The sequence below is a fragment of the Bubalus kerabau genome, chromosome 15, assembly GCF_029407905.1.
Source record: "Bubalus kerabau isolate K-KA32 ecotype Philippines breed swamp buffalo chromosome 15, PCC_UOA_SB_1v2, whole genome shotgun sequence".
NCBI lineage: Eukaryota > Metazoa > Chordata > Mammalia > Artiodactyla > Bovidae > Bubalus > Bubalus kerabau.
The window spans coordinates 14,229,334-14,246,342 of NC_073638.1; the positions used below are offsets into that span (position 1 = coordinate 14,229,334).

Here is a 17,009-nt window from a genome sequence, read left to right on the forward strand (position 1 = left end):
AGAAGCCCTTGTAAGATATTATAGCTATCGTGAAAGTGAAAGTCATTCAGTCATGTCCGACTCTTTGCATCCCCATGGACTGTATAGAATTCTCCAGGCCGGAATACTGGAGTGGGTAGCCTATCCCTTCTCCAGAGGATCTTGCCAACCCAGGAATCGAACCAGGGTCTCCTGCATTGCAGGCGGATTCTTTACCAGCTGAGCTATGAGGGAAGCCCTGATCTATGAGGGAATCCCACATTCCCACAATTAATGTTCTTTTGCCAGAGAGGGTGGACATGCTTCCTTCAAACTTGGGGAGGAAGGGATTCAAAACATTGGCAGGAGTAGGGTGTCAGAGGACACGTTGGAGGGGACCAGGTCTATGAAAGGTCCAGACTCTGGTATGGGTGGTAATTTGATAAACTGATCACCTCAAGCTTCCTGCTGCAGGGAAGAGTAGGATCTCTAGCTGTGGGACTCTTCAATCTCTAGTTTTCATCTTCTAGTCCTTCCCCTCTACTTCATTTCTTGGCCTCAGTCCTCTCCCAATGTGAACCACCCCCAACCACCACCAGATACAAGCAGCAGTGTCCGTCCTCATGACTAGGCAGAGAGCTAGGTCGTAAGTTGACTGATACCATTTCATTGCATGAAACTATCTACATCTATCCACACAGTCACAGAAACCCAATCTGAAGTACCGAAAAGAGCTGACTGTTGAGGTCAACCAGTTTGCGTAAAGATTTAGCTTTGAGCCAAAGGACTTCAGAGCCAACCTGATGATGAACCTAAAGGCAGCACCCAATGCCATTTTTTATGTGTATTTCCCAGGGACTCAGCTTCCTTTGTTTTTGGCTCTGGAAGCCACAAATATGTGGTCTTTAATGTATCAGTTCAGTCGCTCAGTCGTGACCGATTCTTTGCGACCCCATTAATCACAGCACGCCAGGTCTCCCTGTCCATCACCAACTCCCGGAGTCCACCCAAACTCATGTCCACTGAGTCGGTGATGCCATCCAGCCATCTCATCCTCTGTCGTCCCCTTCTCCTCCTGCCCCCAATCCCTCCCAGCATCAGGGTCTTTTCCAATGAGTCAACTCTGCATGAGGTGGCCAAAGTATTGGAGTTTCAGCTTCAGCCTCAGTCCTTCCAATGAACACCATCTGCAGTGATTTTGGAGCCCCCCAAAATAAAGTCTGACACTGTTTCCCCTGTTTCCCCATCTATTTCCCATGAAGTGATGGGACCAGATGCCATGATCTTCGTTTTCTGAATGTTGAGCTTTAAGCCAACTTTTTCATTCTCCTCTTTCACTTTCATCAAGAGGCTTTTTAGTTCCTCTTCTCTTTCTGCCATAAGGGTGGTGTCATCTGCATATCTGAGGTTATTTATATTTCTCCCGGCAATCTTGATTCCAGCTTGTGCTTCTTCCAGCCCAGCATTTCTCATGATGTACTCTGCATATAAGTTAAATAAGCAGGGTGTATACCTCTCCTAAAATTTATTCTTTCTTTTAAACTGTAATGACATGATAAATAGCAGTTATAATAGTCACCAATATTAACTGAGCTATGTTAATATGAAACACTGTTTATATATATATTATAATATAACACTGTATCTGCTGCAGTCCCTACATTCACCATCTCCATTTCACTATTGAGAAAAACAGAGCTCTTAATACTTGAGTATCTTGCCCAGGCCTCCCAGGTAGCTCAGTGGGTAATGAATCTGCCTTCAATGAGGAGACACAGGAGACAGAGTTTCAATCCGGGAAGATGCCCTGGTGGAGGGCAGGGCAGCCCACTCCAGAATGCTTGCCTGGAGAATCCCATGGACAGAGGAGCCTGGCAAGCTACAGTCCATAGGGTCACAAAGAATCAGTCACAACTGAAGTGACTGAGCATGCACACGCGCACATACAACTTGCCCAGGATTTAACCTGAAGTTTAAGTGCCAAGTCCACGTTCTTAGCAAACTGTGCCATAATGCCTGCAGAAAATTAACTTTGGCTTCTGTCTTCCCTGTGATTCAAAGAATCTTCTACACATTTTAACATCCATGGGTCAGAGTTAATATGCCTCCATGAATTGCCTTCTTAACACTTTCATTTCATTATTCTGTGCTCTTCCTCATTTATTAGATTGGATTGGCTCAGCAGAAAACGTGTCTGCAGTTTCATGCTTTTATTTTAGCCAACTGGAATAGTGTTTACAAAATGATTTTTGCATATATTATCTCATATGCTACCCTGGGAATTAAGCATCATTCTACTTTTACAGATGAGAAACTAGAGTTCAAAAAAACAGAACAACTTATTCAGTTGCTGTTATTCCTATAGCAAATGCAGGCCCTATATCTTCAAATTGTTTATTTGTTTCACTAGACCACATTGGCTTATATTTTTGTATTATGTGCCAAAAGTATATCTATAACACTGCTTTATAACAAAGACTCTGGCTGAGTTTGTTGTGGTTGTTAGTTAGTCTCTAAGTCATGACTGAGTCTTTGCAACCCCATAGACTATAGCCCATCAGGCTCCTCTGTCCATGGGATTTCCCAGATAAGAATACCAGAGTGGGTTGCCATTTCCTTCTCCAGGGGATCTTCCTAACCCAGGGATCAAACCCATGTCTCCTGCTTGGCAGGTGGATTCTTTACCACTGAGCCACCTGGGAAGCCTTCTGGCTGAGTTAGATTTGTATTATTTCTCGTACTAATTTTATAGAACTGACTCATTGGAAAAGACCCTGATGCTGGGAAAGGTTGAAGGCAGGAAGAGAAGGGGACAATAGAGGATGAGATGGTTGGATGGCATCACCGACTCAGTGGACATGAGTTTGAGCAAGCTCTGGGAGTTGGTGATGGACAGGGAAGCCTGGCTTGCTGCAGTCCATGGGGTCACAAAGAGTTGGACACCACTGAGCAGCTGAACTGAACTGAACTGAATATTACAGCAGGGCCTTGGAGTCAGGCTGCCTGAGTTAAAACTTGAGCTCCATCACTTACTATCTAGATGACTTATTTAATATCTTTAAATGTCATTTCTCTCTTGTGTAAAATGGGGATATTAATAGCACCTACCATAGAAGTTTTATTCAGTTATGAAATGTGACAGTCCATAAAATGCCCAGCATGGTGACTGACCAATAGTTCCCAATGCATGAGAGCCAGTCATTATCTATGTATCATGATTCAAATAAATATGTATTGGAGTTTCCTTGAGATTTGCATACCCATGATATATAACTTGCTTTAGTGTTCCATGCCATCTACATAGAGTTCGAGAGTCCCTTACCTTGTAATTGATTTAGGTTTTTGCCCAAACACTTTGCCATAAGCCCCCAAATGTTACAAACTTAGTTTCTAATTGGAAAAAGATTGAAGATAAGCAAAAAGTTCAAGCCAAATGTTGTATTTTAAAAGTAATTTGTGTGTGGTGAGGTGAATTTACCCTAACTATTGAGATACATAGAACCAGTTAGAGTAGATTACGGTAAATTGAATTGAGTTGAAATGATCAAGATTGGTTGGTTTATAAGAATAGAATCTAAGACCATCTCAAGCCCTGAAAACTTTCCTTCTATAGTTCATCATTGCTTTCCTTCACAGTTCAAAGTTCACTGTTGTTAGTTTTAAATGTTGATCCCAGGAGGCTCCAGTCAAAAGATGTTCATTTTCTGATTGGGGTTTCCTAACAGGCTGCTTTTGATCTTAACATGAGTCAACGACCATTATGTCATCCCTGTCACATACATTTGTTTGAAGAGCTTAATTACCAATAATAAGATGGCCTTTTTGTTTGTAGAATGTCATTGTCATCCTCCTTAGTGAGTATAACTCAGCTTAAAGAAATTATAGCTGTATTCTAAAACACTGAGTACATCAGGAGAATTGCATATTTTATATTTTGTGATTGGATTTCATACTTTAGCTTTTGTTTGGTAGACATACTAGTTAAAATCTTCCACTTGAACTATAGCAGACCTGCTGTTACTTAATTCTGACCTGTTGGAAAAGAGGAGTTAATAAGTACAGAGAATCCTCAGGGTTACCTCATTTTGAATTTTGTTAGATGTGATGCTTGTTATTGGGGAAAAAATGTATTTGTTTTTATAACTGATTCCCCATGGTAATTTTGTTGTTACTTGCATTAGTGCTTGCCCCTTGCCTCCTAGACACTGTCTCCTAGCTACTCTTTCCTTTTCATCTGCCCTCCTAGTTCATAGGCAACATGGTTACTGTTAGTGATATTTACATGGTGAACAAGAAAAAAATAGAACCTCCAAGTCATCTACTAAGATGAATATACCATTGCATGACCAACTAAGACAGACAAATAGTACCTAGTCAAGTAACTAAAAAGCACAGCTGAATAAAATGGTAATGGTGTTAGTTAACATTACAACTCCGTTGCCTTGTGAAACAGAATCTTTTGAAGGAAGAATTCTGAAAATATTTTTACTGCTTTTCAAAACATGGTGCTTTGTCAACATAGAAGTTATTCTTATGTGGAAACAGTAGTGAAGTTATGTTCACTGCACAACTAAATTATATCAACTTGTCATTGTGTTGCTTAAGGAAACAAACAGATTTCAAAGGTTTATTCCAGAAAGCAGTGTTTAATCAATTTCTCCTACCATCTTTGAACATAATCTAGTAAGCAGATGTGGAGTTAATGGCTTATTATGTTCTCACTCCCTATATCCATTCAGAGTCTGCCAGGCTCGGAATAAAAGTCAAGACATGTGCACATAGAAACTCTGTAGATGTTTGGAGCATTTGAAATTAAAATAGTGAGAAGGCTGCCTAGGCGTCCCTTCAGACATGGCACAGTGGCGCACAGAGACAGGAAATATGCCAGACTGCCTCTGCGGGGAGGCTGCTGAGAACACGTGCATCAAGGAACAAGGAACCGCTTAATGATTAATCACTGTCAACCTTTGTTCTTGTTAAAGACTTGATTGTTGGACAAGGCTTGTAATGAGGGACTGTTTTGGTGTCTGTTGCTATGAGATTGTGTTCACTGATCCTCAGTGGATGTAAGTCGCTCTTCCCTTTTTGCCGGAACAGAATAAACGTGAATGAAAATGCTCTAACAGTGCCTGCTAGTGGTGCTTTGAGAAGAGGCTCTGGGCATGCTGTTTACCAAATGTTCCTCCATTCCCGAAAGAGATAACAGATAGCCAAGAGTTAGGCTACGCTGAATTATAGCATATGAGATTTTAGCAAAGAGCAGAGAACTTTTATAATAAAAGTGGATAGAAGTAGGTTTTAAGAAAGTAACGGTATAAAGACTCTCCCCCAACCACATACATGCACATCTTTTTGGCAACACAGATGTTCGGACATTAAAGTTTTAAGTTGTGTTACCATTTCTATTGCCTTCAGCAAATAAAATGTTCAGTTGTGTCCTGCCAAACAAATGCTTAACCACCAAATCGTGTGAAAGGCTGAAGGATGTATTGGCATTTTCCTAAAGACTAAGAAAAAAAAAATTGCATGTACTCTGTCGTTGTCTAGTTAGTTTCTAGACTTTTGCATAACTATTTTTGAATCTTTATTTTACTGCTATAAAAGATCAATGGAACATTTTACAGGAAGAAAAAACTATTTTTAAATGTTGAAAGTTATTCTTCTAGGTTAATGTGACCTTAAAAGACCATCATTATAACCATCATTGCATCATTATCATGAAATTACTTTATAAATATACACTTCTGTGAAAGTACTAAAAGATATAGAATAACTAAAACTGTTGGTGACATTCTCAGATTATGACTACTATTCCCTCGCCAGAACTACTTCTCTGTGACAAAAAAGCTTGCTATAGCTTTTTGATGACTACATGAAGCAACTTTTCTTCTGGGTTTTATAATATGTAACTATTTGGTTCTGAGTATCATGTGTCCTTATTCTTCTCTCCTTTTTTAAAAAAATATTAATTAATTGACTAATTTTGGCTGCATCAGATCTTAGTTGCAACACGTGCTCTCTAGTTGTGACAAATGGGCCCAGTTGCCCCAACGCATGTGAGATCTTAGTTCCCCGACCAGGGATTGAACCCACATCTCCTGCAGTGAAAGGCAGATTCTCAACCACTGGACCACCGAGGAAGTTCCTTCTTCTCTCCTTTTTGTTCTCTATTCCCCTTAACTCATCTACAGGGTAATCAGGGAAGTTCAGCAGGGACTGTTAGGAACCCCAGCAATCTGAAATATGGCCTCTGTTAGCATCCTATGTCTCTACCTCGTCCACAGAAAACTATGGATGTTCCACTGACATCAGCAAGGATCCTGTAGCACCCAAGGCCCTGCCTCTTCCAGAGTGTCCCTTACATATAAAGGTAGGAAGGGACCCAGGAAAGGCCAGTTGACCAGCCCCTGTATCTCCCAGTTGATTTGTTCTAAATCTTCCCAGACAGGAAAACCAGTTTTTCATTTAAATCTCTAAATAGAAATCCAGCTTGCTTCCAAGAATAGTCACAATATATATAACCTGTAAACACTTCAATTTTCGTAGTCTTGCCTCTATGTTTATATAAGTATCCACATGTAATTAAAGATATAGAATGTAAATTTTCTCTGACCACAGTATTTATGTGTTGAAGTTACAATGGGGAAATATCCTAAACTGAGACAGAAATCCGGAGGTTCACAATGATAACGATAATTGTAACTGATTTGTTCATTTAAGACATATTATAATTTGCAGCAAGTGGATTATCCTCAAAGCTACAAATCGTTCCTGATTCAGTTCATGGAACTGCAACCCACTAAGGACTATCTTTCAATAAGACATGCTTTATAAGTCTTTGTAGGCCTGATTGTGTTTTCATCCTTGACCAGAGATATAAACAGTAAGGAATACTTGACCATTTTGTATGGTAGATCCTTGAACAAATGTCCTTAGGCAATATTTCTAGTAGCTAGCTTAAAATCCTGGGGGGGGGGGGGGGGGAGTACATATCAAAATAAATCACTCTGTATACAACAGTGTGAATGATTCTTTGCATTTAAGTAGAAACACTACTGCCTTCCTTTACTATAACAGATGCTTACAAGTAAATTACCATACTTTTCATGGCTTTCCTAAGAACTGAAGGGACTATATATCAATCAATGCCCATGTTGTTTTCTTCTACCCTCTAATGACCGATGTAGTAGTTAAGTACACAAGTTAGTTTCACTGATGTTAAATTTGACTAAAAGCTATTCACCACACACCAATAGCCTCTCTTTAATCTTTTATAAGTAATAAATACAATTAAGTTACTAGAATAAGCTATATTATCCAGATTTATTGCTTTTCCTCTAAAAGCAGTGACCATCCCACTTTCTTTTATGACCAAGAACCAGGGGAAATCCAAAGATTAGTACCTTCTTGGTATGGAAATCTATAGCACAGTATATGAATGAATGTCATATTTCCTGGGACAAAACCATGAATCCAGCTGCCAAAAAAAAAAAAAAATGATTAAAGTAAAGAAAATGTGTGAGAAACATATTCAGATTTTTGAAAGGCCAAGGAAAAGTTGCAGCATCGGGGTACAGGAGAACCGAGATACAAGAGGATGATCATCTTAGTGTTGGGTGATAGGTATTTATTTTAAAGGAACTGACTTGTCCCTCCTTTCATATGATCTGGATAGCTACATTAATATTACATGTAACAGTATTTTGGGGGGGAATTCCCTGGGTGTCCAGTGGTTAGGACTCAGAGCTTTCAATGCCAGGACCCAGGTTCAATCCCTGGTCAGGAATTAAGATTTCACAAGCCATGTAGCATGACCTAAATAATAATAAAAATAGTATTACTTTGTTTCTAAAGAACTCAAAAATACTTTAAACTTACTTAACCCTCAAAATATTTATTAACTACCTTTCTAAAGTGGAATACTAATGCTTGCCCAATGTCTTTTAAAAAAAAAAAATCAACTTTTTAAAATGCTGTCAACACAGCTGTGTCTACAAGGAGAAAACTGAAGTCAAGACCTGACAAGAATTAAATAAGTGTAATGAATTTCAACTAAAATTTTATCCAGTAAATGAAGTCTTTAGATAAGATAATCAAGCTTCAGCTTATACCAAAACAACTGGTTGATTTAGTTAATTTAAATAACTTATGTAAGCCAATTTTTGGGTAATACATAGGCCAAAAAAAACTAGTTGAATGATTCTAAAGGGTAAAAAACATGAAAGTGTTAGTGGCTCAGTCGTGTCCAGCTCTGAGACCCCATGGACTGTAGCCTGCAGGCTCCTCTGTCTAGGGAATCCTTCAGGCACAAATACTAGAGTGGGTTGCCGTTCCCTTCTCCAGGGGATCTTCCCAACCCAGGGATCAAACCCAGGTTTCCTGCTTTGCAGGCGGGTTTTTTTACCATCTGGACCACCATAACTTTTGCAAGCTAATTATTTGGAGATACATAAGCCCAAAAAATTAAAAAATAGTTGACTGATTTTAAGTTTCCGTGATATTCAGTGCTGTGGCATCTCACATATTTGGCCCAAGTTCTGTTAAGTTTATGGACAAGCTAGAAATTTTTAAATTTATTTTTGTGTTTATTTTGTCTTATGTGGATGGCTAGATAACAATATTTTCAAATTATAAAGGGAATCCAATTGGTTCAAATGTAGTCAGTCACAGTTTGATTTAAATATTTGGAAATGCCCAGATAGATACTAAATGAACTGTTATTTGGATCCAGCCAGCAGTTGAAGAGCTGTTGCAGGCCCAGATGTATATCTTTTTAGAAAGTACCACATGGATCTGGAAAACACAAAACAGTGTAAACATTGGAAACTGTACAATGTATCAGTCTCCCTTCCTGCATTCTCTTCTGATCAGCAGTTAGGAACATAAGCCACAAATGTTTACCCGGCTGAAAAATCACTGGACAGTTATGTTCCAATCAAGGATCTGTTTCCAGTTATATAACAGAATCCACAATCAACATACCCAGATTGCTCAGAAAAAAGGTTAAAAGTTCAGATAACCCTGTATATGCTGAATTAAAGTTCACAACTTTAAGCATAAGAAGATTTTATTGTGTCTTGAACTGACAAATTACAAGAAATATTCTTGGGCAAAGCATTTTGTATACTTGATACTGATATTTGCCTTTCACTGAAGTTTGTGAAAGCAAACTTCTAATAAACTTTCTAATAAAACCTAAATAACTACAAATCATGTTATAAATAAAGTTTGATTTTCAAGTGATTATTATTTATACAAATATATACTGAATATCTATGTTATGTCAGGCTTATGCATGCTGGTGGGGATACATAGATGAATAAAACAATCCATATTCTTAAAGTACTAATAGTGTAGTAAGATAAAACAAACATGTAAGTAAATAAGTTATATAGTCTATAAAATAAACACAAAATATATTTGAGACTCAAGCAATACCAGTTACCCCAGTTACCTATGTGACTTTGTCTGAATTCTCTAATACCTTTGTCTGAATTCTCTATTCAAATGAATTAATATGAAGAGTCAGCTTGTGAGCCCAAACTGTACTAGAAACTTTTGTAGATGAAAAAATGTCTTAAAAAGTGGTTGACATCTAAAAATAATTTAGTCTACTCCACCTTGTAATTCCAAACAACAGAAACAGAGAAGCTAAAATACTGTGTGTGTGTGTGTGTGAGATACCCTTTGTATTATTACGCAATATAATTAGTCAAATTTTAGGTATGTTTTTCTAGATTCATAGTCATAAAGTAATAGCAGATCTGGTAATAGGTGTATATCTGATTTGACCAATGTAGACAGACAAGATAATCAGACCAGAGAAAGTTGACCTTTCCCGTTCTTATGTGGTAGATTTTCATTTAAGGTTATCATTTTCCTAAAACATTATTTTAGTACCCTGCAGATCAAAATGTGTTTGTATAGTTTGCATAAATAAGATTTGGTAAATAACTTGATTTTCTGGGAATTGAGCCAAGTGAAACCTCTAAGCTTTTGAAGTTCATCCCATAGTGATTATTAGGGAGAACTCAGCTTTTTGAAGTCCCACTGAAGTATTTAGTGGCTTGCTTCACTAATCCAAGGGAGACTTCAGGGCTACATTTAACAGAGAGCAGATGGCCCCTTTTTTAATGTCCTTTGTGGTCATTTTAATAATCCATTCAAAAATAGCTAATCATGCCACATTAGAGAAGATGGACACATTTGAGAACAATGGCAATAGTCACTGTACTGTATGATTGCATTTAGATTTCCATGTCTGTCAGACAACCTGCAGGGCTTCCCTGGCGGCACAGTGGTAAAGAATCGATCTGCCAATACAGGAGATACAAGTTCAATCTCTGGGACGAGAAGATCCCCTGGAGAAGGAAATGGCAACCCATCCCAGTATTCTTGCCTGGGAATTCCCATGGACGGAGGAGCCTGGCGGGCTTCAGTCCGTGGGGTCGCAAAAAAGTTGGAGACAACTTAGTGACTAAACAACAACAGACAGACAACCTGCAATAACTAAGAGGTTCTGTCATTTTCCATAGGAGGAGATAATCAGAATTTGTAGGCTACTTTGCAGGTCAATACACTTCATATATTTTAGTGCAGCATGGATATTCAGATCGCAAAAATTACCTCTAGCAATGTATTTTGTAGGTATATTTTACAGAATCAAGGAAAAATACAGATTCCTTTATAGAATCAGTTCAGTAAAGACAGATATTATTAACAAAGCTGTGTATATATGGTTCTACATTGTATCTTCCACACAGATACATATGAACAGGATCATTATTCAGTTTAATATATCTTTCAACATTTCTGTCTCCAAGCTCAATTCATTTCCCTCAGTCACTTAAGAAGATAACCTGTCTGATTTCCCACTCTCTACCCTCACTTGGATCAATCTGGTATTTGTTCACTATATGCAAAACCACTGCATGTCCTGTTGTTAGACTGCATTTCAGACTCAATGGAATAAAGGAATCAAATTATTTCATCACGGTGGTATTTATTGTCACCTTGATTTCAATACAAATGGAGTTTCAACTATTCTAGCACTAGAATGGAATTTTGAGATCTTATCCTAACTTTCTTTTCTTAATGCTGGAGAAAGTAAAGCCTAGAGAGGTAAGAAGAGAGGACTACGAAATTAACAAGGTTCACAGGTCACAGGAAACGAATTCCTACAAGAATCAATGAAAGAATGTTACAATGTGTAAGAAGTTAAAATGGTCAAAGAAAACAATAGTGTAAAATAGGTGCTAACTTTTCTTGAATACCTGCTCTGACCCAGAGACATGTTTTACCTCCATAATCTAAGCCAACACGGCAATAGTATGAGGAAAGTGTTATTAATTAGTCACCCCTTAATAGTTAAGAATTGAGACATAGAGGCTTTTATAACTTGTCCAAGAACAATTAGTAAGTTATGGAGGAAACATTTCAACCCAGGCATTCCGACTACAAAAGCAGCATTTTTCATCATTATAGTATTTTTGTCATGAGATATCACATGAGATGTGTGAGAATTTTCTTAGGTTTCTCATCTCTCCAATCTAAAGACATAAAAACCTGAAAGTAGTTTATAAAATTTTTATTAACTTTAAATTCTAGGGCCAAAATTCCATATTGATTTTTGTTCTATTTCCAAAGGAAAAAATCTTCTATTTTTTCCAAGGTATAGAAGCCATCTTTGGAAATCTTAAAAATTCCAGATTTGTTTCATATATAATTTGGACATCATTTTGATTTAAAAACCATTCCTTTAAAAGAGATTTTTTGGCTCCTTTTGAACTGTGGTGTTATCCCTTCTTTATTCTCCATTACTATTTGTTACTAGATTGCCTTAACTTTTAATAAGAACAGAAAATGCTGATAACTTATCCCATTCAAAACCACAATACTTTCCAAAACATTTCTAGAGGAATAGCACAAGTTTAGGGTATATGTGTTAGTCTCTCTGCTAAGTCACTTCAGTCGTGTCCGACTCTGTGCGACCCCATAGACAGCAGCCCACCAGGCTCCCCCGTCCCTGGGATTCTCCAGGCAAGAATATTGGAGTGGGTTGCCATTTCCTTCCCCAGTGCATGAAAGTGAAAAGTAAAAGTAAAGTCGCTCAGTCGTGTCCGACCCTCAGTGACCCCATGGACTGCAGCCTTCCAGGCTCCTCCATCCATGGGATTTTCCAGGCAAGAGTACTGGAGTGGGGTGCCATTGCCTTCTCCATTAGTCTCTCAGTCATTTCCAAATCTTTCCAACCCCAGGGACTGCAGCCCACCAGGCTCCTCTGTCCATGGGATTCTCCAGGCAAGAATACTGGAGTGGGTTGCCATATCTACCTCCAGGGGATCTTCCTGACCCGGGGATTGAACCCCAGTCTCCTGCATTGCAGGAGGATTCTTTACTGTCTGAGTCACCAGGGAAGACCTTAGGGTATAAAACTGATTCCTAACATATGTTGCTTTGAAATAAATGTTTTTGTAAACAGGCATTATAAGCTTAATGTAGTTATCCATTATACAAAGAGAGAAGAAAAGGGATTAATATGACACAATTTATAGAATAAACTCAACAAAGAATAAAAGTATGCTTAAACACAAGTTCCTAGTCTTGTTTTAGTTGGTGGAGGCAGTGGTGATAATACTTAGCTGTTGCTAAATTCTACTCACTGAGCACATCTCTGGATGATTATTGTTGTTCAGTCACTGTGTCCAACTCTTTGCAACTCCAAGGACTGCAACCCACCAGGCTACTCTGTCCATGGGATTCCCCATGCAAGAATACTGGAGTGGGTTTCCATTTCCTTCTCCACTGGATGATTAATACTTGCTGGTTTATTGCTGATATTATTATAAAGATCACACTCTCCTCACTATGTGACAATCAGAAATTGTATATTATTTAGATCTATGCCTATTGTCAGAGAAGGCCATGGCACCCCACTCCAGTACTCTTGCCTGGAAAATCCCATGGATGGAGGAGCCTGGAAGGCTGCAGTCCATGGGGTCACTGAGGGTCGGACATGACTGAGCGACTTCACCTTCACTTTTCACTTTCATGCTTTGGAGAAGGAAATGGCAACCCACTCCAGTGTTCTTGCTTGGAGAATCCCAGGGATGGGGGAGCCTGGTGGGCTGCCGTCTCTGGGGTCTCACAGAGTCGGACACGACTGAAGCAACTTAGCAGCAGCAGCATGCCTTGCTGTGTGACTATGTTTATATTTGTACTCATATTCAGTAAATATCAAATTGACTTGAGGAAATATTAATATTTATTCCAATAAATATTAATATAGCACATCTGCTACTATATGAAGCCCTTCATTTACTTTATGTCATTTGTTCTTAACCAGCACCTTTTGCGGTATTAGAATCCACATACAACTTTGGAAAAAAATGGAGTTTGGATTTGAACCTAGTTTTGTTTGATCCCAGAATGACTATTTCACCATTGCTGCCTACCCACTCAAATTGCTTTTAGAAGAGAGGGGTTTTTTTTTAGATTTTTGCCTTTTACCTTGTTTTATTAAGCCTTCAAAGTATTTTGCAATTTCAAGGCATGCATGTTAAAAAAAGAATCAAATTTCTTAACCTGTCTCCTCCACTTTAAAGTTGGAATTATAATTAAAACACAATTAATGTGGAAATTAAAGAGGTAATAAATGTCACGCCTGCAATGCATGCCCTGGTACATAGCTTTCAAAACTGGCAACTGTCGGTAGAAATCGTATTTCATCAGTGAGCCTTTCTCCTGCCTAAAAACACAGGGGCAGTAATTGTCATTCTCATCAGCAGCAGCAGCAAAACCTCCACCATCACTCACCACTAGCTCTTTTCCTTCCTAACACGTCCTTTATGCCCTGGGCCCGTCTCAGGCGGCACACCCATTAAAGCAACACTGGATTTAACAACCTCACTCCACCTTTGCCTTCTCTTCTACACTGGCCTTCCAGTGGCCTTTGAAAAGAGCCAGCGTTTTCATCCCATTTGCCTGACAGCAAGTTCTGTCCTCATTTGCTACTTTGCATGGCTTCATTTTTTCATGCATTTATTTATACAAAAACATGCATAGCGTCCACTGTACCCTCAGAATATCGTGATGGACCTTTATAATTCTAAGCATTTATAATGGGAGATAGATATAAGCAAACAAGTGATTGTGATACAGGGTGAAAAATGCTACCTAATGGATCAGTACCAGCTGAGGGCACTGCACAGCCTTGGGAAGTCAGAGAACATTCCCTGAAAAAGGACATCTACGCTGAGCCTGCAATGAATGACTGTTTACTTGGTAGGGAAGGACATGGGAAGAGTCTCCCAGGCAGAAAGGATGTGAGCACATAGAAAATTATGGAGAGGAGAAAGGTTTGGGATACTAGAGGATTTCGAGTGGTTTAATATCACTATGGTATAAAGTAAATAAAGGGCATGTTGAAAGATGAAATGGGAGGAAAGATACAGAGGCCAGATCATAGAAGGACTTACTTCTCTACTATTTGGGAGAGTTATGATTGATTCCAAAGGCAGGGAGGATCCATGAATGGTTTTAACCCAGACTTGCAGGGTAGAGAATGTATCCAAGGGGGAAATCATTTCTCTTCTTTCCTAAACACCAACCTTTGAGGGATGGGAGGTGGAGTGCTCAACCTGAGGTCTCTGGATGGTCTGTGGATGTTTTAAAGATTTGTAAGCACCCTGAAATTATAAACAAAATTGTTGACTGTGTGTGTACTTGAGGGGAGGGGAGTAGAGACCAAATCCGCAGCTTTGTGAAATCTTCAACAGACACTGTTATCCAAAGAGAAGTTTGAAACCACTGCTCTAGGGGGAGCAAGCGAAAGCTAAGTTACAGAGCAGAAATTTCAGGTCTGCCACAAAGAGCCCTTCTGAAGTTGTAGAGTTTCTCTTTTAAGAAAACGTTCTCATTTCTTCCCCTGAGTTACCAAACGCTTCCCACTCCATCCTGACCCGCTGACGTTTTGTTCCTGGCCACTCTCCCACCTAAATGCTGCTTCCTCGCTCATGGAACTGTTCTTCTGTGCCAACCCAAAGTAAATGTCCACCCCAGAGGCTAAGAATAGACGCAGTGTTCGGGTGACTTGAAAATTAGGTAACATCTGAAGAATGAACTCTACAGTGACCACAAACTCATTCTAATCATTTGAACCAAACAGACTGTAAACATGTGATCAGGGTTTCCCTGCGGGGTAGGGGAGAAGGTTCTAAGCAAAGCAAAGAAAAATGCCCTATCAAATAGAAGAGAAAAGCAGTTACTGTTCAGAGTTCCAGAGGATAAAGAAAAACATTAATCGAAATACATCCTTCTGTGTTTGCATATTCTACCTTTCAACATCTCCCAACCCATCCCCCTAACCCCCAGTGAGCTAGTTGTATCCGACAAGATATCATTCTCTCCAGCAAATAGACTTTATGCCATTCATTTCTCCTTAATATATTTTCCTGGATTTGGATATGGTTTTTCATCTTTTCATTGGGTTTTGTAACTTTTTTACAAGTCAATTCCTTAACCTTTCTGGACAGTCTCTTCAACTGTAAAATGCAGTTGGATGGTTGATATGTAAGTTTCTTTTCAGTTTCCACTATTTGTAATGGTGGCGGAATGGAGGGCTGTTGTAAACAGATCTCGTGATTGTTGTTGATCTCATTCAGTTGCTAAGTTGAGTCCAACTCTTTGCAACCCCATGGACTGAAACACACCAGGTTTCCTCTCCTTCACCATCTCACAGAGTTTGCTCAAAGTCATGTCCTTTGAGTCAGTGATGCTATGAGTCGGTGACCTCATGATAGATATTTCTTAATTCCCAGCTTGCCTGTTGCTACCAAAATTGCTGGGTACTTTTCTCTAAGGCATTTTATCAGTTTAATGTAAAAGACCAAAATACTTAGCATGACTTGGATAGTACAGCCAAATAGAGCAAAGGTCAGCACATTTTTTCCATAGAGGGCCAGATAGCAAATATTTTAGGCTTGTGGGTCATAAGGCCTCTGTCCCAACTATTCAACTGTGTCAGTGTGGAACCAGCTGCAGACAATATATAAATGAATGTGTATGGCTATGTTCCAATAAAATTTTGTTTACCAAAAAAGGTAGCGAGTTGGATTTGACTGATCATGTCATAGTTTAATGACCCTTGAAATAAATGATTGGAAACCCAAAGACAGCAGTGTTCTATCCCTTCAGTCTTTCTGTTTAAAGGTTGTTTCCTGGATGACTTCCTGATCTTTGTTCTGTTATCATCGTCACTGCTTTTGTTGTGTCAAACAATAACTTTTCATTTATTTTAGCCACTCGCAGCCACCTCACCCTCCATGCCCCCAAATAAATATCTTAAGTGGGCCTGCGGTCTTGTCGGGAATCTGAAACAGTTAAGGCAGCTTGTTTCTCAGGCATAGAGATAAATAAATGGCTTCCTAAGTTAGATAGCTCAGAAGATGAATAGCCTGGAGGAACAGTTGAGCTGTTAGTTCACGGAGACAGGGAAAGAAGAAGAGGGAAAGAGACAAGGGAGGGAAAGAGATTGATTGAAACAGCAAACCAGTTTGTGAGATCTACTGTACAAACTTGCCCAGCTGGGTACTTTATCTTGAATTTGTTTTGCAAATTGCAGATGCTTCGCTCTAGGAGCCAAGAAAAAGAAAGGGCAGTCATTCCACGCCAAAACACTCTCATGGATCCTAAGTAACTTACATTACTTCATTTTTGTGGGGGAAAAAAAACCATTATATACTCCCCTTACAAAATAAGTTAAGAGCAACAGAGAGCTCATTTTACCCAGATGCCCAGATTATTAGTTTTTTTTTTTAATATTAAGAGAACAATGATTGTCTGATAACTGCTTGCTTTGTGAAACTTATTATATCACTGTTCAGCCCACAAAACTGCTTTAACAGTAAAGCTGACTGAATTCAATGAGTCTTAATTTTTCAACGTACTTCAATACAATCAAGGATATTTTTGTTTGCTGCTTTAGGACATGTCTAATTGGACTCCATTCACCTTTTGCTAAAATCAATCGTGCTTCACAGAACCCCTGCATG

At 39.0% G+C, this 17,009-nt stretch overlaps 1 protein-coding gene across 1 annotated transcript in view; it reads left to right on the top strand.

The window, feature by feature from the left end:
- Positions 1-17,009, top strand: part of MAML2 (mastermind like transcriptional coactivator 2) — a 404,965-nt gene that overhangs the window by 361,088 nt on the left and 26,868 nt on the right. The window lies entirely within an intron of this gene.